Genomic DNA, 22,357 nt, shown 5'->3' with positions numbered 1-22,357 from the left:
TTGGCTCGACCTTTAAATGCCCTTTTAAATGGAAGTTCTAACCGCTCATCAAATACACAGGTCCAGTGGTCCACGGAATGCCAGGAAGCATTTGAACGTCTGAAGCACGCCCTGATTGAACCCCCCGTTTTGGCCTATGCAGATTTTTCAAAACCATTTGTGCTCTATACTGATGCTAGCAACCACGGCTTGGGTGCTGTGTTGGCCCAAGTACAAGATGGGCAAGAACACGTGATTGCATATGCCAGCAGGAGTTTACACCCAACAGAGCAGAACGACAAGAATTACAGCTCTTTTAAATTGGAACTTTTAGCCCTTAAATGGGCAATTACAGAAAAGTTTAAAGACTACTTGGCGGGGGCGAAGTTTGTTGTATTTACAGACAATAATCCAGTAGCCCACCTCCAAAATGCCCGCTTGGGGGCAACAGAGCAACGTTGGGTGGCACAGCTGGCTGCATTTGATTTTGAGGTGAAATACAGAGCTGGAAAAGAAAATGCTAACGCCGATGCGCTCTCCAGGTTTCCAGCAGGTTGTCGAACAGCCCAAGTAACCACTGAGATTACTCCTTCAGGAGATCTACAAGAACCTCAGCTCCACAGGGATGACTGGAAGGGGGCTCAAGAACAAGATGCTGGACTGCAGATGTTGAGAACCTACATGAAACGGGGAGCCCTCCCTGATGCCCCAACCAGGAAAGCACTGCCTGAGTCGGTGCAGAAGTGGCTAAAACAGTGGAGGCGGTTCCAACTTCGGGACGGAATGCTGTGCAGAGAGGTGATGGACGCAAGGACACACGAAATCTACTTTCAGATCCTATGTCCCACAGAAAGACGCAAGGAGGTGTGGCAGAGGTACCACGAGGCAGCTGCTCATGCTGGGGTGGAGAAGACTCTGTCCAGGATACGTCGCTTCTTCTATTGGCCCTGTATGGAAGGTGAGGTGCAGGAATTCCAGCTAGGTTGCGCTGTCTGTAGCCTGCGAAATAGAGAGGCACCTAGAGCTCCTCTACATCCTATTAAAGTGTCTTATCCTTTGGAGGTTGTAGCTTTAGACTTCCTTACTTTAGGGAGGCCCACAGACAGGTATCAGAACATTCTGGTCATGACAGATCTTTTCACCCACTATGCGTGGGCAGTGCCCACGAAGGATCAAACTGCACAGACTGCAGTGCATGCCCTATGGGCTCATGTGATCCAAATATTTGGCTGCCCTGCTAGGCTGCATTCAGATAGAGGAGCAAGTTTTGAGTCGGCCTTGATGTATCAGTTATGCCGGTGTTATGGTATTACAAAAAGTAAAACTACACCATATCATCCTGCTGGGAATGGTGGGGTCGAGCGGTTGAATCAGACTCTGTTGCATATGCTTCGTACACTCGAGGCTGAGAAACAACAGAGGTGGCCAGAATTCCTCCCAGAACTGCTACAAGCATACAATAACACTGTCCATGGTGCTACAGGTTATGCACCATCCTATCTAATGTTTGGGAGACATCTGAGACAGCCAGTGGATGTGAACCTGGGTGTTGACCCAGAGCCCCTCTGTCATGACCTGAAGGGGTGGGTTAGGGATCATTATCAAAAGTTATCTTTTGCTTACGAAATGACAAGGAAGAACAAGAATAGTGCAGCCACCCAAAATAAAAGGGTTTATGACAAAAGGGCTCAAGCCCTGCCATTAGTCCCAGGGGAAAGGGTGTGGGTAAAAGACTGGGACAGACAGGGCCAGGGAAAGCTCCATCCAGGTTGGAGTCCTGAACCACATGTGGTATTGGAAAGTGTGGGCGACACGGGTGTGGTTTATAGGGTACGTCCAGAAAAAGGAGGGAGGGGTGTGGGTAAAAGACCGGGACAGACAGGGCCAGGGAAAGCTCCATCCAGGTTGGAGTCCTGAACCACATGTGGTATTGGAAAGTGTGGGCGACACGGGTGTGGTTTATAGGGTACGTCCAGAAAAAGGAGGGAGGGAAAAGGTTCTTCATCGGAACGCATTAAAGTTGTGCATTACCCCTGAAACGGATAACTATTCACCTGCTCCAGAAGACAACCAGGAGGTGCAGACCCTGGTTGAACCGCCATTTTATTGTGTTGTTCCTAATGTTCCAGCTCTGCAGGATGGATTACCTGACCTGCGGCGCTCAACAAGGTCGAACTTTGGCCAGCCCCCTGCACGGTATAGACTTTGAATAGTGTGCCAGGGACTGGCACAGTTAAAATATGGGGAGATGTCACACAGTGGAAATTTGTTTTTACTTTTTAAGTGTGGTTTTTATTGAGTGTTTTTGCTGCATGTTTTGTTTTTTATTCACTGTGGACTCCGAGAACTAATAGTTGATTCCAGTCACCTGCGCGGGGTGGGCGTGCCCGTAGGCAGCGTACCTGGAACCTGCAAGACGCTGGCAGTGGCTCTTAAAAGGCAGAGGACTTTGTGTTGAGAAAAAAAAGAAAAAGGGGAATCCAGGAAGGTTCGTGACGGAGGACTGCGACCCCGAACGAGCCAGTGGTTGGCAGCAGAGGATACAGTCAGTGGGAACGGCGTGTCGGACCATCAGCGGGCAGAGGGGGAACTCTGCCCTGGTCAGTAAGTAACGTTTCCACTGATTGTCTTCAGGGACCCTTGCTGGGACAGATAAAACATCCGCTGTTCAGCGATCGCTCTCCTGGCCAGGTGTTTTTGTCCTAACAGGACGCCAGCGGGCGGCGCTTTACGCGGAGCAACTAGAGTGGACTGGAACGACCACAAGAGGCGGTGGCGCTGGGGCCGTGACTGCAGGCTGGACGGAGCGCAGGATTCGCCGTCCTCACTGGATTTTGTGGATGTGGATCTTGGACGATTTTAGTTTGTTCTGATTTGGACATTTTAATATTTTATTGTTATTTTACACAAACAAGAAGCTGGAACATTAGGAACAACACAATAAAATGGCGGTTCAACCAGGGTCTGCACCTCCTGGTTGTCTTCTGGAGCAGGTGAATAGTTATCCGTTTCAGGGGTAATGCACAACTTTAATGCGTTCCGATGAAGAACCTTTTCCCTCCCTCCTTTTTCTGGACGTACCCTATAAACCACACCCGTGTCGCCCACACTTTCCAATACCACATGTGGTTCAGGACTCCAACCTGGATGGAGCTTTCCCTGGCCCTGTCTGTCCCGGTCTTTTACCCACACCCTTTCCCCTGGGACTAATGGCAGGGCTTGAGCCCTTTTGTCATAAACCCTTTTATTTTGGGTGGCTGCACTATTCTTGTTCTTCCTTGTCATTTCGTAAGCAAAAGATAACTTTTGATAATGATCCCTAACCCACCCCTTCAGGTCATGACAGAGGGGCTCTGGGTCAACACCAAGGTTCACATCCACTGGCTGTCTCAGATGTCTCCCAAACATTAGATAGGATGGTGCATAACCTGTAGCACCATGGACAGTGTTATTGTATGCTTGTAGCAGTTCTGGGAGGAATTCTGGCCACCTCTGTTGTTTATCAGCCTCGAGTGTACGAAGCATATGCAACAGAGTCTGATTCAACCGCTCAACCCCACCATTCCCAGCAGGATGATATGGTGTAGTTTTACTTTTTGTAATACCGTAACACCGGCATAACTGATACATCAAGGCCGACTCAAAACTCGCTCCTCTATCTGAATGTAGCCTAGCAGGGCAGCCAAATGTTTGGATTACATGAGCCCATAGGGCATGCACTGCAGTCTGTGCAGTTTGATCCTTCGTGGGCACTGCCCACGCATAGTGGGTGAAAAGATCTGTCATGACCAAAATGTTCTGATACCTGTCTGTGGGCCTCCCTAAAGTAAGGAAGTCTAAAGCTACAACCTCCAAAGGATAAGACACTTTAATAGGGTGTAGAGGAGCTCTAGGTGCCTCTCTATTTCGCAGGCTACAGACAGCGCAACCCAGCTGGAATTCCTGCACCTCACCTTCCATACAGGGCCAATAGAAGAAGCGACGTATCCTGGACAGAGTCTTCTCCACCCCAGCATGAGCAGCTGCCTCGTGGTACCTCTGCCACACCTCCTTGCGTCTTTCTGTGGGACATAGGATCTGAAAGTAGATTTCGTGTGTCCTTGCGTCCATCACCTCTCTGCACAGCATTCCATCCCGAAGTTGGAACCGCCTCCACTGTTTTAGCCACTTCTGCACCGACTCAGGCAGTGCTTTCCTGGTTGGGGCATCAGGGAGGGCTCCCTGTTTCATGTAGGTTCTCAACATCTGCAGTCCAGCATCTTGTTCTTGAGCCCCCTTCCAGTCATCCCTGTGGAGCTGAGGTTCTTGTAGATCTCCTGGAGGAGTAATCTCAGTGGTTACTTGGGCTGTTCGACAACCTGCTGGAAACCTGGAGAGAGCATCGGCGTTAGCATTTTCTTTTCCAGCTCTGTATTTCACCTCAAAATCAAATGCAGCCAGCTGTGCCACCCAACGTTGCTCTGTTGCCCCCAAGCGGGCATTTTGGAGGTGGGCTACTGGATTATTGTCTGTAAATACAACAAACTTCGCCCCCGCCAAGTAGTCTTTAAACTTTTCTGTAATTGCCCATTTAAGGGCTAAAAGTTCCAATTTAAAAGAGCTGTAATTCTTGTCGTTCTGCTCTGTTGGGTGTAAACTCCTGCTGGCATATGCAATCACGTGTTCTTGCCCATCTTGTACTTGGGCCAACACCGCACCCAAGCCGTGGTTGCTAGCATCAGTATAGAGCACAAATGGCTTTGAAAAATCTGCATAAGCCAAAACGGGGGGTTCAATCAGGGCGTGCTTCAGACGTTCAAATGCTTCCTGGCATTCCGTGGACCACTGGACCTGTGTGTTTGATGAGCGGTTAGAACTTCCATTTAAAAGGGCATTTAAAGGTCGAGCCAATTTAGAAAATCCTGGGACAAAGCGTCTATAGTAACCTGCAATCCCCAGGAAGGCTCTGACTTGGCGGATGGTAGATGGAACAGGCCAATCCTGGACTGCCTGGATTTTCTCTGGGTCTGGTTTCACCCCCTCTTGGTCAACCAGATGTCCAAGGAACTTCACTTGTTGCTGGAACAGCTTGCACTTATCCAACCGCAGCTTCAACCCATGTTGCCACAGCTTCTGGAAAACACTCTCCAGTTGCTGAAGATGGGTAGAAAAATCAGGTGAGTAGATTGTTATATCATCCAGATATACCAACACAGATTCAGACAGGTGATTGCTTAAGCACCGCTGCATCAGGCGTTGGAATGTGGCTGGGGCATTACAAAGCCCAAACGGCATCCGATCAAACTCAAATAGGCCTAATGGAGTAGTAAAGGCGGTTTTCTCCCGATCTCTACTATCCATTTCCACCTGCCAATATCCACTGGCAAGATCTAGGGTGGAGAACCACTGTGCTTTGGTCAGGCATGTCAGAGTCTCTTCAATTCGAGGAAGGGGAAAAGCATCTTTATGCGTTACTGCGTTAAGCTTCCTGTAATCCACACAGAAACGCCAGCTACCATCCTTCTTCCTCACCAAGACAATCGGGGAGGCCCAAGGACTACTACTCTCCCGAATTATGCCTTTTTCCAACATGTCTGTAAGAAGAGACTTAATCTCTTTATACATCAGTGGTGGTAGGGGACGATACTTTTGTTTAATCGGTGGTGCGTCACCTGTGTGAATTTGATGTTGGACCAGATCAGTTCTTCCATGATCCTCTTCATTCACAGCAAACACCTTCTGCCATCTCTGAAGTAAGGCCTGCAGCTCTGCTTCCTGTTGTGGGGTCAAGCTTTTACAGTTAAGTAGTTTGCTCACCTCCGCTTTTGGTATTGTAGGCTCCTCCATCCCAGCTGTCTCCACCACAGCAACTTCCACCACACCATCTGAACTCATCGTCAGGGTAAGGTCGTTGGCTCCCTGGACATCAGACTCGTCCACCTGATACAGCTGTCCTAGTTTCTGATAACGTCCAATGGTTACTTCGTAGGGATGGGGGTTACAGACTCTGATGGGGACCCGTCCCCTTTTAACTATGGACAAAGTCCTCGCCACTCCCCAAGGTTCAGCATCAGGCAAAGCTTCCACCAGCACCACTCGTTCAGCTGGACTCCTGCCTTTGGCTGTTCGTCCCCAAACCATAACTTCACAGTTTGGGGGCACCCGGACTCCTCTGTGACCAGCAGAACGGACATAGCCCAGAAACCCATCAGTCTTTGTGGTGGCAGCCTGTTGGCAACAGCAAAAGCCTCTTTCCAAGCCCTATGGGATTTCAGCTTCTGAGGGGAAAAAGATTTTTCTCTGATAAAAACATTATTCCAGCACGCACTGATGACATTCATCCCTATTATCAAAGGATGTGTTGAACAATCATTTCTCACAACCACAACCCCTTTATCTGGTATTTTCACCCCTTCAACTTCAAAGTCCATGACAGCATAGCCTGAATATGGTATGTCCAGACCATTTGCAGCTTTTAGGGCAAAAACCAAAGGTGCATCAGTTCTGTCCACTTCTGGAAAATGGTGATCCATCACCTGTTGTTGCACCAGTGTAACCTGAGAGCCAGTGTCCAATAATCCAGTCATTTTGACTCCCCCCATACACACTTCTATAAGAGGACATTCTCCAACAAAAGATGTGATGGCCCCCTGTTTATTTAACAGACATCCCGTCCCCACCGCCTGGGCCTCAGCAGCAGGGTGTATTAGTTTAAAGGCGGCTGATCTGGTGTATTTTGGCAAAACCTAGCAATATGTCCGACTTGCTTACAGTGATGGCATATGGGTTCACCATCTTTAGTCCAGCGGTTCATGTACCCAGGTCGCTTTGGTTTAAATCTTTGCTCACTAGTGGCTGAATTAGCTGAACTTTGCTGTTGCAAAAGAGGTTTAATTTCACTTACGACATCCTTCACGAGATCTCTCATTTGAAGTTTAACATCCTCCGTAATCTCTTTTTTAAGTTTTTCTTTCCAGTCCAATTCAAATTGTGGTCTACTAGATCTAGACTCACCCACTGTAAAACAGGTAGTTTGCAGGCCCTGGTGTCCCAGCTGTTCCTCCTCCAAGTGCAGTGCCTCCTGATGCACTGCTGCAAAATCTTCTCCTGGATGGTGACGCACATAAGCTCGCAGAGTTTGTGACAGGGGACCCTCACATAAACCCAACAGCATCTGCTCCTGAAGGCTCCCTTCGGTGGGTGCATGAGTGGGATCACGCTGCTGCAGCCTGCAAAACAGCTCCCTGAGTCGCAAAGTGAAGGACTTTACAGACTCACTGGGTTTTTGAATACAGCTAAAAAACTGTGCCCTCAACACTGCTGTAGGAATATTGTCGCCATATAGAGAGTCTAAATATGTGAAAATTTTTCTAACCTGGTCCCTCTGTTGTTCTTCTAGTACCCCAACCTGACGCTTAGCTTCACCACCCAGGGCTCCAACTAAGATATCTACTTTCCGAGCCTCAGCTATTTCTTGAGCATTTAATAGCCCTTGTATTTGTTCTTTCCAATCTCCATAGGAGACATCAGAGTCTGAACCCTTATATTTTGGTACCCAAGGAGCACCAGGATACACCGGCATCATCATTTTTTTTTTCTTTAAATCTACACCTTAGGTGCTGAACACTGTTCCCGAGCTTGTCATCCTGCCAACAACGCCAATTTATGTCAGAGCCCAGCTTAACGTCAGCTGATAGCCCCGGGTTCTCAGACAACAAGGAGGGAAACAGTAACAACACCAAGGGAGGACAATTCAGTTAGTTAGCTCTTTTTTTATTCCCCAACGGAATAAAATGCTCCGTTTTCTTGTTTGTGTAAAATAACAATAAAATATTAAAATGTCCAAATCAGAACAAACTAAAATCGTCCAAGATCCACATCCACAAAATCCAGTGAGGACGGCGAATCCTGCGCTCCGTCCAGCCTGCAGTCACGGCCCCAGCGCCACCGCCTCTTGTGGTCGTTCCAGTCCACTCTAGTTGCTCCGCGTAAAGCGCCGCCCGCTGGCGTCCTGTTAGGACAAAAACACCTGGCCAGGAGAGCGATCGCTGAACAGCGGATGTTTTATCTGTCCCAGCAAGGGTCCCTGAAGACAATCAGTGGAAACGTTACTTACTGACCAGGGCAGAGTTCCCCCTCTGCCCGCTGATGGTCCGACACGCCGTTCCCACTGATTGTATCCTCTGCTGTCAACCACTGGCTCGTTCGGGGTCACAGTCCTCCGTCACGAACCTTCCTGGATTCCCCTTTTTCTTTTCTTCTCAACACAAAGTCCTCTGCCTTTTAAGAGCCACTGCCAGCGTCTTGCAGGTTCCAGGTACGCTGCCTACGGGCACGCCCACCCCGCGCAGGTGACTGGAATCAGCTATTAGTTCTCGGAGTCCACAGTGAATAAAAAACCAAACATGCAGCAAAAACACTCAATAAAAACCACACTTAAAAAGTAAAAAACAAATTTCCACTGTGTGACAGATGAACCCGGTAGGTTTTCAGCTGTTCTTCGTTAACGTAACATAAATAGTCCTAGCTGAATGAAAATAATTATAACCTATAGATAGATAAGATAGATAAATCTTTATTGTCATTGTCACAAGAACAACGAAATTTTAAAAAGTGCACTGACTGATGGCACTTTTTAAATTTCGTTGTTCTTGTGACAATGACAATAAAGATTTATCTATCTTATCTATCTATAGGTTATAATGATTTTCATTCAGTCAGGACTTTACGCTGACTCTATAGCCACATGCATCACAGGTAGATTCTAGTAAAGCATTGATTAATGCTTGATTTTAAAATTAGTTAACTGGACTTGCAGCCGTTATTTTGTGCCTATGTGGCTGGACACCACGAAGAACCCGCGGTAACCGACCGCAGTGAATGTGGTTTCAAGTTGGATATTCGATATTCGAGCTCCGCGGAGTAAGCGGCGTTTAGCTCTAGGTTGATCCGATTTATGAACGCTACTCTCGGCCAGCGGGTCTCCACCGCTCCCGGCCCAAGCGCCCGAAGGTTCACTTAGGGACTATCAACAAATTACCGAACCAAAAACTCCTGTCAAAAAAATGTTAATAAGTGCCTTGAATTGCGACCAACTGAGTAATTGTCAGAAATAATTCATACTTTTACATGAGACACAATATCATCTCTTAAATGTTAAAGTCATATACAATATTTTAATAATTTTAATATTAAATAATATAATGTTTTCTTCAATAGCTTCCAGGTCATGTGACCTATTGACTCAAAATCACTTCTAACTAATTCTACTAGTCTCTATAGATGGGGCACAGAGATTTGTTTTGCATTTTGACTCAATTTTCCATTTTTTAGGAATTTTTTTGTCAAAATTTAGGGTTTTTCTTCAATAGCTTCCAAGTCATGAGACCTGTTGACTCAAAATCACTTTGAAATAATTATAGTAATCTCTATAGATGGGGCACAGACTTTTGTTTTCCATTTTCATTCAATTTTTATCTTTTAACCATTTTTATTGTCAAAATTGAGTGTTTTTCTTCAATAGCTTCCAGATTATATGACCTATTGACTCAAAATCACTTTGAAATTATTATACTAGTCTCTATAGATGGGGCACAAACTTTTGTTTTCCATTTTTAGCCATTTTCTATTTTTGAGGAATTTTTTGGGTCAAAATTGAGGGTTTTTATTCAATAGCTTCCAAGTCATGTGATCTATTGACTCAAAATCACTGTGAAATAATTATACCAGTCTCTATAGATGGGGCACCGACATTTGTTTTGCATTTTTACTATATTTTCCATTTTTGAGGAATTTGTTTTGTCAAAATTGAGTGTTTTTCTTCAATAGCTTCCAGATCATGTGACCTGTTGACTCAAAATCACTTTGAAATTTTTATACTAGTCTCTATAGATGAGGCACAAACATTTGTTTTCCATTTTTAGCCATTTTCCATTTTTTAATAATTTTTTTCATCAAAATTGAGTGTTTTTCTTCAATAGCTTCCAGGTCTTGTGACCCATGGATCCAGAACCAGTGTGAAATTGTTCTAGTATCCTGTATAGATAAGGAACAGTCATTTGTTTTCCATTTTTATGCTTTTTTATTTTCTTTAGCAATTTCTTTGTCAAAATTTAGTATATTTTTGCAATAGCTTCCAAGACATGTGTCCTATTGATTCAAAATCATTTTGAAATTGTTTTACAATCTTCCCTGACCCGAAGAAGGCACTCTACCCTTTTTCAGCTCCAGAACATGGCCTTGGATCTGGAGGTACTGACCCTCTTCCCGGCCACTTCACACTCGTCTGCATACTGCTCCAGTAAGGCTGTAGATCACGACCTGATGAAGCCAGTAGGGCCACATCATCTGCCAAAAGCAGAGGTGTGATCCCAAGGTCATCAAAATTGATCCTGTTAAGAAAATAAATTTAAAATAAGCTAGTTTTAAAACTGAGCATGTCTTGATTCAAATGGCCTAAATTGTGGTTTTAAATCAGTGACTTATTCTGGCCTGTTGACCTTTGTTTTGCCTGTGGCTGCAGCAGATGGTTTGCTAGGATCGTTTGAACTGCCTTTTGTCGGTGTGGAAAACAATACAGGAGAAGTTCCAGCTTTTCACACTCATCTGTGAGAGGCCGTAAACACTGCAGGGGTTTTAGGCTTCAGATAAGAGGTCAGAGATAGCTCCTGGTTGGAGGAGCAAAGATGCGCCTTATTTGAATAAATTAAAGAAAAGAAGATAAAACTTTCTACACAGAAGTAACAAATTAGATTTTGCTCTTGCAACTTCTCCAAAGACGTCTTTGCTTTTCGTTTGTCGTTTCCATCTTTTGTCTTTTTCTCTCTCAGGTAAATTCATGTGTTGTTTGTGCTCTGAGGTTTCTGATGTTATGTGATGTGTTTGTCTGGTCATAGTATGCATCTGTCTTGAATAAATGCTGATTATTGTGACGCTGTTATCTCTGCGTGATCTCAGTCTTTGCGCACAGCATTTTTCTGAACCCGGGTATAAGAGAGGATTTAACGAGTCAAAAGGTTTTTAAAGTTCAAGAATTTTTCCTCTCTTAACAATCCCTTCAAAACCCTGGTTGCCCAGAACGTGGCCTCGGACAGAAAACACCCAAATCAAAAAATCTAATCAAATTTTATTTATATATCACATTTCAACAACAAGGCATTTCAAAGAGCTTTACACCATAAAAACAAAAAATACAAAGTTATAGAAACACAGCCAACAACTGAAACATTACATTATCTTACTGCATATCAGATTGTTAATTAATGTTCCATTAATTAACTTTAATGTTCCATTAATTAACACATGGCTGTCGTCTCAAGTGATACAGTGAGATGAGACTAACTATTATTGAGGAATTGAAAGGTGGCTATACTCTTAAATATCTAAGTAAAGTAAATAACGCACAGAGACGAAGTTCGTGCTGCTAGGCCATAGACGAGCCGGAGATTTATTACACTACCACGGATACCTCATTACAGTTTCTCAAAAATCTTCATTGTCGTTGTCAAAAAAATCTCTCACTCATTCTAACACCTCGTTCCTTTTATACATTTCCATTTCCATTGGTGTGTGCTGGAAAGTTTCAACCAATGGCGTGCAACTGTTGTTTTGCAGAAAGATTCTGGCACGCTTTATACTGAGTGTGTATTGGGCGACCTTTAAAATATTTTGGACCTCACGAACTCAACATCTGCTCCATTTCAGAATTGCTGAATAGGACAATTTATCTCAAATTGTTGATTTTATCTTGCACAAACAGACATCCTTCCCAGTAAATTCTGGCTCCATTTGCGCTTCGCACGCAAACGGAAGGAAAGGAGTCGGGTCAAAGTGACCCAGTTCGAGGCCAAAGTCTTTCCAGAAAACAACTCCTTTAAATAGTATTTCAGCTCCTACACTATTTCTAGTTAGAACCTCTCAACCTCACACACCAGAGGTTGGTGACTTTCCATGCCCAGTGATAAAAAGTCTATCGCCCAGGGTCAGATGGCCAAGGTCCCCTCCCTCGGCCTTCTAACATCCCACATTGCACCCAGCCCTTTTGGCCCCTCCCACAGGCGGTGAGCCCATGGGAAGGTGAACCCACTTTGGGTTGAGCCTGGCCAGACTCCATGTGTTTTTTCAAGCACAGATGCTTGCCAAGGAGCACCAACTCCAGGCACCAGGGTGGTGCCCTGGTGACCTGCATCCAGGTGAGGGGACACTGTATCCATTGATTGTGCTCTTCATAAAGGGTCTTTGGGCTGCTCTGTGTATGGTTCATGACCTACGACCTCTAGCATTGGGTGACCCTACAAGGAGTATGAAGCCCCTGACAGCATAACTCCTAGAGTCACTTCGACACTCAAACCCTTTCATCACGATAAGGTGGCAGCCTAAAATAGGAAATATATTTTTTAAATATAAAATTGCCTAAAAAAATAATAAAATGGGTCAAAATGAATTAAAAATTAGCATACCTCATCTCTCCAGTCTACTAAAACAATTTTACATTGATTTTGAGTAATTGGGTCACAGTTTAGTGAGAACTCCTGCACGTGTTCTCATATAACACCAGTTTTGAAGTCCCTGCACTGGCTCCCTGTAGCTCATAGAATAGACTTTAAAATACTGTTGTTAGTTTATAAATCACTGAACAATTTAGCACCACAATACATTAAAGATCTGTTGTTGTATCAACCTTCCAGACCCCTCAGGTCTTCTGGTTCTGCTCTGCATCCAGAACCAGAACCAAACAAGGAGAAGCAGCATTCAGCTTCCATGCACCACAAATTTGGAACAAACTTCCAGAAAACTGTAAAACAGCTGAAACACTGACGTCCTTAAATCTTAACTAAAAACTAAAAAAAGTTATTTTTGAAATGTAATCAATTACAAATTTAATGACGGCTCTTGACTTAATGTAATGTTTTCATTTTTTATTCTATGTTGCATGACTGTGTGCTTTTGTGTTTTTATTACATAAAGGATTTTGAAATGCCTTGATGGTGAAATGTGCTGTACAAATAAAATTTGATTGATTGATTGATGACCTAAATGATAATATAAAAATACCCAAATTGTAAAAATGACTCAAATTGAATATAAATGAGTGTTCCTCATCTATGCTGACTGGTAGAACAATTTCACACTGGTTCTGGGTAAATGGGTCACAAGACCTGGAAGCTATTGAAGGAAAATACTAAATTTTGACAAATAAATTGCTAAAAAAAAAAAAAAAATTAGTTATATTAGGGAACAAATGATTGTGCCTCGTCTATATTGGATACTAGAACAATTTCACACTGGTTCTGGGTCCATGGGCCACGAGACTTGGAAGCTATTGCAGAAAAACACTCAATTTAGACCAAAAAAATTCCTAAAAAATGGAAAATGGCTAAAAATGCAAAACAAGTGTTTGTCCCCCATCTATAGGGACTAGTATAATTATTTGAAAGTGATTTTGAGTCAGCAGGTCACATGACCTGGAAGCTATTGACAAAAAACACTCAATTATGACGAAAAATATTGTTAAAAAATATCAAGTGAGTGAAAATGGAAAACAAAAGTTTGTGCCCCATCTATAGAGACTAGTATAATAATTTCAAAGTGATTTTGAGTCAATTGGTCACATGACCTGGAAGCTATTAAAGAAAAACACTCAATTTTGACAAAATAAATCATAAAAAAAATTTAAATGGCTAAAAATGGAAAACAAATGTTTGTGCCCCATCTATAGAGACTAGTAGAATTAGTTAGAAGTGATTTTGAGTCAATAGGTCACATGACCTGGAAGCTATTGAAGAAAACATTATATTATTTAATATTAAAATTATTACAAATATTTTATATGACTTTAAAATTTAAGAGATGATATTGTGTCTCATGTAAAAGTATGAATTATTTCTGACAATTACTCAGTTGTTCACAGTTCAAGGCACTTATTAACATTTTTCTGACAGGAGTTTTTGGTTCGGTAATTTGTTGATAGTCCCTAAGTGAACCTTCGGGCGCTTGGGCCGGGAGCGGTGGAGACCCGCTGGCCGAGAGTAGCGTTCATAAAGGATCAACCTTGAGCTAAACGCCGCTTACTCCGCGGAGCTCGAATATCGAATATCCAACTTGAAACCACATTCACTGCGGTTCTCAACACGTGTAACGCTTGTACTCAAAACTTCTCCTCTAATAAAAACTATTAATATAACTATATTAATCAATGTATTATATATTACATTATATATTAATATAACTATGACTATTTAATTAGTCTCTGCTCCGACTCTGCTTGCTTAAAAAACATAGAACTGCCTTTGTCGCGACCTCTCAGCTAACAGAATGAAAGCGTTGTGCTTGGGTGTGTTTGTTTCATTCTAGTGGGTGTGCCTGTGGGGCTACAATCGATTGTAGCAGAAGCCTCAGCACTGCCGGATATTTTTCTCCGTATTGACTGACAGTTGACGTGAGAGCTCAGGGGATAACGTTTCACAAGAAAGAGTGAAATCTTCCACATTAAATTCCAATTAAATATGTTTATAAACAAACAAATGTATTCATGTTTCTGGTTACAATGTAAAAAAATATATATGGAAAAGTTCAATGGATATGAATACTTTTAACAGCCACTGTACTTCTAAAAGCACTAAAATGGATGGATGGATGGATGGATGGACGGACGGACGGACGGACGGATCGATGTATGGATGGATGGATCTATTAATGTTAATGTGTTTTTATTTGTGCTAGGAAACTACAAGATGGAGAATATGACTAGTGAGTGAGGATCTCAGTTCATACAAATATGAAACTGACATTGAATGATTATATGTAACTATTCATTTTTATGCTCTTTTATTTTTTCATAAATGGCTCAGATAGGAGCAACAAGACCCACCCAGATGGTGAAGCACCAATAAAACAGGAGAATCACAAGAAGGAGCCTAAGGAGGAGTCTAAGGTAACAGCTGTAAACAAGCAGAGACACGACATCATTCTTTTTCTTATCTTGCCTTGGACCAGATTTGTAGGCAGACCTGCAACTCTCTTCATGGAAAACCTGTTGTCAGCATTGTTTTCTATCATCATTTCCCCTTGTTGTTTCTCTGTGTGTTCAGATTCTCATTACAGGTGAAACCTTTGGGGCAGATGGAGCTTTGAAGGAACAAGTTGAGAAGAAGCTCAAGAAAATAATCAGAAAGAAGCAGAAACACCCCCTCGTTGTTTTCTGTCCCATCACGTCCCGTGTTGGATCAGATGTGGAAGCTGCCATGGACAAAGCAAAACGTATGAAAATATAAATTATTTTTATGTATTACATATTTAAAACATAAAAAAATCAAGAATATCTTACCAAACTTTGTTGTCGTAAATCTACACTAAGTTGCAGTACATCATGTTTTTCTTTTCTGGGGCTCAGAGATACTTTTCTGTAGGTCTTGAGACGCTACATTTTTGCAGTAAATTTCATAATCTAGATCTTAGAATTCCTTGGCATTGTTTTATTGCTTTTACACTACAAATGAATTAGGCCACATCCACCAATTGTTTGACTGAAGATCTGTAGGAGGCTGGATTCAGAACCTGTTCTCAGAGTTTAGGTGATGTCAGCTTTTGACCACTGAGTTGTGTTAGAACCAGATGTGACCAATCACAGAAGGTTTCATGTCTCTTTGTAGGGGATTGAAGTTATATTTTGAAGTGTGGTCCTGCTGCTTCAACAATATTACAAAAGTCAGGAGATGAGAAACATCAGTAACTCTAGATCCTCCATGCCTTATGAGAAAACTCACCAAATTTCAAGTTGATCAATCAAAACCTTGAAGAAGTGATTTGATCTACTGCAGGTTTAATGAGCTGGTCAAACATTTTAGACCAGCTCATTAAAACCCTGAATAAAATCTTGGATGTTTTCATAACTTGCATGTGTGAAGGTACTGAATTTTCAGATTTTTGAGATTGATAAATTAAGGAAAATTTTGAACTACAAAAATCTCTTCTAATGGCATCGAGGTCAAACGTTGAGCATTTCTTCCTTGTTTCAACAGATGATAAAGGTATCATCCTGGTTTTGATGCATCACACCAGAGATCCTGATTATCCAACTCTTGGGAAGTATTGGTCTGAAACAAATGATAATGTTGACTTAGATGTTCATGTTCTGTTTCATGAATCTGTACCAGGGTTGTTGGAATGTTCACAAAATGACAAGGCAGCGGATCAAACTGTTCAATTTTTAAAACAAAAAAAAGAGTAAGCAAGACCAGCCGAAAGAGAAAAAAGGAGGAAAGTAAATCAAAATTAAAAAAGGAAAAGGAGATTGAACTATATCAAAATGCAAAAGCAGAGAGAAAATAATTCGTCACTTCAGGACTGATATACTGTGAAACAGCTACATATCGACTTTCTAAAATAATATATATATATATATATTTTTTTTTTGTTCTCGGTAACAAAACAAATTATTTTAAACATTATATGTATAAAACATAAGGATAATGAAGTTCAACACCTGAGGTGAATTATTATGATGTCTTTGATGGTATTAAAATATATTTTTCAAGTTCTGATTAGACAAAAAAGCAAATCAGTGTTAGGTTTTGGGTTGCTGAGCTGTCTCCCCACTAGATGGAGTTAGAGGTGCGGACTGCTTTTTCTGGGATGACATCACTCTCACACCAGAGGCTGATCGGGTAATTGTCGGCAGCATAAGAAGGGTGGAACGCCAGTACTTCGACGCCAGAGTGTCACCGTTGATGGTACCTCCAGCCCCTAGGAGTTCTGCTCCAAGTTTCTTTGTGTGAAATCTGCCAGTAATTCCCGTATCTCGAAGCCTTCCTAATTGTGGATTTTTTTTCCCTGCCCCCCCACAGGATCCATCCAAGTCTGGTCATCTGTTTTCTGGTTACCTGCAAGTCTGAAGCTTCCGACCGGCCGTTCCACCCACACCCAGCCGCCTTCAAAGATAAGCCGTCCTGTCCACCCTCCAACGCCACCTCTTCCTACCACCAGTTATCCCCCTCCAAGCCGTTTTTGAACACACAAGCCAGTAAGTTTATCCGTACTCATTCACAACTCCCGTTTCCCGGCACCTGAACTCACCACCGTCCCCTTGTCTCCTCAGTGCTCCGAGAGCAGCCGAGCAGTCCCTGGACCTGTTTCTTTATCTGTTGCCATTGTAAATAAATCATTCATTTTTACACCCTCTCTCTTGGTGTTCTTGCATGTGGGTAAAATCAGTCAAACCCATCATGACAGAACACTCTGGCCAAAACATTAACCCCGCAGACACCATTAGGCGAGCCCTCGCTGATCAACAAAGCCCTTTGGAGACTCATGAAGCCGCATTGAGAAAACTGAGTTCTATTCAGTCTGAAACCAATAAACGCCTGGATGAAATAGCTAATTTTTTGCAAACATCACAGCAAAATCCACAGCCTCCTGTTCCACCTTCCGCGCCTGCTCCGGATCCAGTTCCTGAGACCCGTTCCACCTTTTCCGACATCCGTTTTCCCACTCCGGAGAGGTTTGACGGAGAACCTAGCAGATGTCGTGGCTTTATCATGCAGTGTTCTTTGGCATTTAACAGTTCCCCACGGAGCTTTGCCCATGACGGGGCAAAAATAGCTTTCGTACTCTCACATTTGTCAGGGAAAGCCTTAGACTGGGCGGAAGCCAAGTTTCCGGATCCCACTAACTTTGGGATTACATTTCAAGAATTTTTGAAGGAGTTTAGACAGATCTTCTGTTATGACCCAGACAAGACGTCTAATTCTCGTGATTTATGGAGTTTGAAGCAGGGGCAAAGATCTGTAGCTGAATTTGCCATTGATTTCCGCATTAAAGCGGCAGCCTCCAGTTGGAACGCTCCAGCTTTAAAGAGTGCCTACTTTCATGCCTTAAATGAGTCAATTAAGGATGAGTTAACCACGCTAGACGAGCCTGAGACGCTGGAGGATCTTATTAAATTGACAGTGCGAATCGACAACCGGATTCGTTCAAGAAATAAGGAGAGAAATCGAAGGTCTGTGTTTGTTAGCAGCGCTGCTCCTGTCTCACCCCCGCTGTCGCAGCCGTTCCAGTCCGAGCCTGAGCCCATGCATATCGGCAATACTCGGCTCTCCCCAGAGGAGCGCCGAAAGCACATGACGAATCGGCTCTGCCTGTACTGTGGAGGTCTGGGTCACTTCGTCGCTAATTGTCCTAAGAAGTCAAACTCCAGGACCCATCAGTGAAGGTGAGGAACCTGTTGGGTCAAAAGGGTGAAGACAATATTCCTCGCCTACAACTTCCTGCTGATCTGTGTTATGGTAGTGTTACATGCCTGCCAGGCTGTTTCTCTTTCCCCTCCCCCTTTGTCTCTTCACAGGTACTAGGGAAAGCTGGTATCAATCTCCCCTGATTGATCCTCATCAACCATGGGCCAATCAGCATCCAGGGAGGCCTTATTTAAGCAGCCCAGCTGGAGATCTGGCGAGAACTGGCTTTGTTACCTGACGCATGACTGGTTGCTCTTTGTGTGAAGGTTTGTGGTGGGAGTTAGAGGGTGAGGTAAGTTTGGGGTACCCTGTACATTTCATCACGTAGGTGTTTTTTCTGTTAGACACACTAGGTAAGTAGGTGGGTGCCACCCATGTAAAGTTTTGGTGGAAACTTTTTGTTAGATTAGATAGGCAGGATTTTTGTTTTCTTTTGTTTCTTTAGCACATATGGTAGTTAGGCCCTGTTTTGTTTGATTATTTTCTTTGATTTGGCACCACCTAACCGCCCCTTTCTCCCCCACAGTTTGTGTGAGCCTTCTGGGATTTTTGTTATCAATAAATCCCTTCTTTTTACAACATTCACTCGGGCTCTGTCAAGTTTTTATGGTTGTCGTGTTACTCCCCTCCTCCTCACGAAGGGGGGGGGCATAACAGTAGTAAACATATTTCCCTGTGCGTCATGATAGATTCTGGTTGTGAACAAACTCTGATCGATTCTGAACTAGTTAAACAGCTAGGTATATAGACCATCCCTTTACCATCTCCTATTCTTGTTTCCACACTGGATGGTAAATCCCTGCCCAAGATCTCTCACAGAACCAAGCCATTACCTTTAGTTATTTCTGGAAACCACAGTGAACATATGTCATTTTTTGTTTTTCCATCTGCCAATGCTCCCGTGGTTCTGGGTTTTGACTGGTTAACACTCCACAATCCACGAATCTGCTGGTCAAAGAAACGTATTGAATCCTGGTCTAATCATTGTCATTCCTCTTGTCTCCGTTCTGCCATCCCCCCAGGTCCACCTCCGGCTGCCAGTCAAGAGGCTGACCCTCCTGATCTTTCATCCGTTCCCGTTGAATATCATGACCTTGCACAGGTATTCAGTAAAACCAAGGCCTGTTCCCTCCCTCCTCACCGCCCTTATGACTGCTCCATTGAGTTACTGCCCGGAGCTCCTTTACCATCGAGCCGTTTGTACAACATCTCTCGCCCGGAGCGTGAAACGATGGAGAAATACATTAAGGAATCTTGGGCTGCAGGTATTATCCGTCCGTCCTCTTCCCCATTGGGGGCAGGGGTTTTTTTTGTGGGGAAACAGGATGGGACTCTCAGACCCTGCATAGATTACAGAGGTTTAAATCAGATCACTGTCAAAAACAAGTATCCCCTGCCTCTGTTATCTTCTGCTTTTGAACCTGTTCATGGTGCAACCGTTTTTTCCAAACTGGACTTACGTAATGCTTACCACCTCCTGCGAATTAAGGAGGGTGATGAATGGAAAACGGCTTTTAAGACTCCTATTGGTCATTTCGAGTACCTGGTCATGCCCTTTGATTTATGCAATGCTCCAGCCTGTTTCCAAGCTTTAGTCAATTATGTTCTCCGTGATTTCCTGAACATCTTTGTTTTTGTGTATTTAGATGACATCCTCATTTACTCAAGATCCCTGGCCGAACACAAGCAGCATGTCCGACTTGTTTTACAAAGGCTTCTGGAGAATAAACTTTATGTTAAGGCTGAGAAATGCGAGTTCCACAAATCATCAGTCTCCTTTTTGGGGTTCATCCTTGAGGGCGGACAGGTACGGCCAACGGAAGAGAAGATCAAAGCAGTCTTGGACTGGCCCACTCCCCAGACTCGGAAACAGTTACAGAGATTTTTGACCTTTGCAAACTTTTACCGGAGATTCATCCGTAACTACAGCCAAACAGCCGTACCGCTAACTGCCCTTACCTCTACTAAGACTCCCTTCCACTGGTCTCCTGCCGCTGAAGCAGCATTTTCTAAACTCAAGTCTCTGTTTTCCCAGGCTCCAATCCTCATCCAGCCAGACACAGCTAAGCAATTTATCGTGGAGGTGGACGCCTCTGATTCAGGGGTTGGCGCAGTCTTGTCACAGATCTCCGACTCTGATCATAAAACTCACCCGTGTGCCTTTTTTTCCCGCAGGCTGTCTCCATCAGAACGCAACTATGACGTAGGAGACCGGGAGCTACTAGCTATTAAGCTGGCATTGGAGGAGTGGCGGCATTGGTTGGAGGGGGCGGAGCATCCAGTTTTAGTTTGGACAGATCATAAGAACCTTTCTTGCCTCCGCTCAGCCAAAAGAACTAACCCACGCCAATCCCGCTGGTCCCTTTTTTTTTCAAGATTTAACCTTTCCATTTCTTACCGCCCAGGTTCTCGCAACACTAAGCCTGATGCGCTATCCCGTCTTTATGCACCTGAGGACTCTGAAAAGACCCCGACAGGTATCCTACCTCCTAGCTGTACAGTGGCGGCAGTATCCTGGGAGATGGAGGACATCATTAGGCAGGCCCAGCAGTCAGAGCTCATTCCGGAGAATTGTCCCCCCGGGAGGATTTACGTTCCTTCGTCCGTCCGAGCCCGTTTTCTTCAATGGATCCACGCTTCCAAGTTTTCTGCACACCCAGGTACGAGCCGAACTATTGCTCTTGTTAACCACAGGTTCTGGTGGGCATCTCTCCATAAAGATGTCAAGGAGTTTGTTCAAGCATGTGCAGTCTGTACTAGAAATAAACCCACCCACCAACCCCCTGCTGGACTACTCCAGCCTCTGTCCATCCCGAGACGTCCGTGGTCACATATTGCCATTGACTTCGTTACCGACCTCCCCCCCTCCAAAGGTATGACAACTATTCTCTCCATCATTGACCGTTTTTCCAAGGCCTTTCACCTGGTTGCCCTCAGAAAACTCCCCACGGCCTACCAGACTGCCCAGCTCCTGGTGAAACATGTGTTCCGTCTTCATGGTTCTCCAGTGGAGATTTTATCAGACAGGGGCCCGCAGTTTGTCTCCCACATCTGGAAGCAGTTTTGTTCCGCACTCAATGCTAAGGTCGCACTAACATCTGGCTATCATCCTCAGACTAATGGTCAAGTGGAGAGGCTCAACCAAGAACTTGAGTCTGCTCTTCGCTGTTTCACCTCCGCCAACCCGTCAGATTGGAGTCGGTTCCTGCCATGGGTGGCGTATGCACACAACTATCACGTTTCTGTTGCCACTGGTCTGTCTCCGTTTGAAGCCTCCATAGGTTATCAGCCGCCGCTGCTTTCTTCTGACGAATCTTCCATCTCTGTAACATCCGTTCAACATCACATCCGCCGCTGTAAGAACATCTGGAGACCTTAATAATACCTCCCTCCGCAATAAGAGGTTTGCTGACCGCAGGCGGCTCCCCGCGCCCGCCTACAGCCCCGGACAAAGGGTTTGGCTGTCGACTCGTGATATTGCACTCAAGTCCATGTCTAAGAAGCTTTCCCCCAGGTTTATCGGTCCTTTCGAGGTGGAGTCAGTTATCAGTCCGTCTGCCGTTCGCCTCCGTCTTCCGGCCACACTCCGCATCCATCCCACTTTTCACGTCTCTCAGTTGAAGGCTGTAAAGACCAGCGACCTTTCCCCTCCTGAGTCTCCACCTCCCCCCCGAGATATCAACGGCCATCCCGCCTACACTGTCTGCCGGATTGTGGACTCCCGTTGGCGAGGTCGTGGTTGGCAGTATCTTGTTGATTGGGAGGGCTACGGTCCGGAGGATCGCATGTGGGTCCCTGGCTCCTTTATTTTGGACCCGACCATGATTTCAGATTATCTGTCCTCTATTCCTTCTTGCTCTTCTCGGCTGCCAGGTGGCGACCGTTGAGGGGGGGGTACTGTTAGGTTTTGGGTTGCTGAGCTGTCTCCCCACTAGATGGAGTTAGAGGTGCAGACTGCTTTTTCTGGGATGACATCACTCTCACACCGGAGGCTGATCGGGTAATTGTCGGCAGCATAAGAAGGGTGGAATGCCAGTACTTCGACGCCAGAGTGTCACCGTTGATGGTACCTCCAGCCCCTCGGAGTTCTGCTCCAAGTTTCTTTGTGTGAAATCTGCCAGTAATTCCAGTATCTCGAAGCCTTCCTAATTGTGGATTTTTTTTCCCTG

General features: G+C 44.4%; 2 long non-coding RNA genes across 2 annotated transcripts; both read left to right on the top strand.

Annotated features, from left to right (window-relative positions):
- Nucleotides 1-14,992: 14,992 nt before the first annotated feature.
- Nucleotides 14,993-16,345, top strand: LOC106927252 (uncharacterized). Its single transcript, XR_001420259.2, has 2 exons — nucleotides 14,993-15,216; nucleotides 15,978-16,345. It is a non-coding gene; the product is annotated as an uncharacterized LOC106927252 (long non-coding RNA).
- A 181-nt stretch (nucleotides 16,346-16,526) lies between these two features.
- On the top strand, nucleotides 16,527-17,136 carry LOC106912661 (uncharacterized). Its single transcript, XR_015765090.1, has 2 exons — nucleotides 16,527-16,688; nucleotides 16,803-17,136. It is a non-coding gene; the product is annotated as an uncharacterized LOC106912661 (long non-coding RNA).
- The last annotated feature ends 5,221 nt before the right edge of the window (nucleotides 17,137-22,357 follow it).

The sequence above is a fragment of the Poecilia mexicana genome, unplaced genomic scaffold (assembly GCF_051168715.1).
Source record: "Poecilia mexicana isolate PSO_F unplaced genomic scaffold, ASM5116871v1 scaffold_2, whole genome shotgun sequence".
NCBI lineage: Eukaryota > Metazoa > Chordata > Actinopteri > Cyprinodontiformes > Poeciliidae > Poecilia > Poecilia mexicana.
The sequence above is the reverse complement of the archived record's forward strand: the minus strand, read 5'-3'. Positions and strand labels throughout refer to the sequence as shown.